The 1,532-nt window shown below is 36.9% G+C and overlaps 1 pseudogene; it reads right to left on the reverse strand.

The window, feature by feature from the left end:
• LOC102861165 overlaps window positions 1–669 on the reverse strand; it is a 26,925-nt pseudogene extending 26,256 nt beyond the window's left edge.
• Window positions 670–1,532: the final 863 nt, after the last annotated feature.

Genomic DNA, 1,532 nt, shown 5'->3' on the forward strand with positions numbered 1-1,532 from the left:
TGCCAATTCTGTGAATATAGTTTTCATGATTGGTAGGTAGGTCAAAATTTATAACCAAAGATACTTGTTGAACATCAGTCCCATATGCCAACAATTCAGTGGTGATCAGATCCCTACTTGACCCTGATCGGAATTCCCTCACTATTACATCTCTCTCCTTCTGGTCCATGTCACCATGCAGTGCAGGAATTCCAAAGTCCCTAGTATTCATTTCTCAGTGAGCCAGTCGACCTTGCACCTTGTATTGAGAAAGATAATAGTCTACATAATCGTCAGTGTCTCATACAGGTGACAAAGTGTATCCAAGTTCCATTCTTCTCTTCCAACATTAATATAAAACTGTTTGATTTCTTCAACGGTCAATTCTTCCTTTTTCATGAGAATTAGAATTTAATCCCTCATGAATTTTTTAGTTGCTTCCAACATATCAATTAGCATTGTGGCAGAAAGTAACACAACCTGAATACTTGTATTCCATTTTTTAAAAAATCTCATATATTTAATCCTTAAACCCTCGGCTCAACATTTCAACTGCACTGCTTCATCTGAAACAAACATTTTGATCCATTTTGGAGAAAGGTATCTCCTGTTTACTCTTCCTGGAGTACCAACAATAATATGTGGTGCTTAAGCCTGCAGCTTTTGCATTTCATTTCAAACATTGGCTCCACCAATGTTTGCCAATAATTTTCATCATTTTGACTGACTTCCAATCTGTGCTCTATCTGTACTACTACAACTATCTGTGTTCCTCTACTATTCATAGGGTTTTCAGAGACCTATCATTTAAAAAGTGAATGACCAATCCTGCTTCCTAGTCTGTCTTAATCTGAGAACTCTACTAAAACCTGTCCTCTATAGGTAACATTTATGGTATTTGACACACCAGTGGCATAAATTCCAGTAGCACCCAAGTTTATCTCAGTACAGCAAACAGACAAGTGCTATACCAACTAGAATACTGTTCTCTCCAAACTCACCAATTTAGTTTGTAACTTTAATAGCAAATTGGTCTTTACAACAGGCCTGAGGGCCCAACTAACTTTTAATCACAAAGGCCCACTCATCTGGCCCTAATTGTTTTAAACAACAGGCTCCCTGCCCACAATTGATTGTTAGTTCAAAATGACCAAACAGCTTACACCTGATTGTTAATTCAATAAAAATGATTGATTGAATTTATAGCAGATTGTCAATTAAATAAAAATGACCTACCATCCAGAATCCAACTGCTTTAAACCAGAGGCTCCAAATGAGAGCTCTCAGATGGGAAATATCTTCTCATAAAATTTATTGCCCCTGAAAACCCGCTAGAGACTTGATTCTGATTCAATAGCAAACAACAGTTTCTGGAAGGACCTGTTCCTGAAAAAGCATATGATGTTTGATAAAGTCAAGAATCCAGAATAAAGGGAGAAAACCTTTAAAAAGATGAATTGACACCGTAGCTATAACAAAATCAACAGCCATTGTGAGGATGATTCAGCAAGACAGTGTTTTGTTCTGTTAAAGTACAGTGTTGCTTTGTTGTG

Source organism: Elephantulus edwardii, unplaced genomic scaffold (genome assembly GCF_000299155.1).
Source record: "Elephantulus edwardii isolate Elephantulus edwardi_28Jun2011 unplaced genomic scaffold, EleEdw1.0 scaffold00046, whole genome shotgun sequence".
Lineage (NCBI taxonomy): Eukaryota > Metazoa > Chordata > Mammalia > Macroscelidea > Macroscelididae > Elephantulus > Elephantulus edwardii.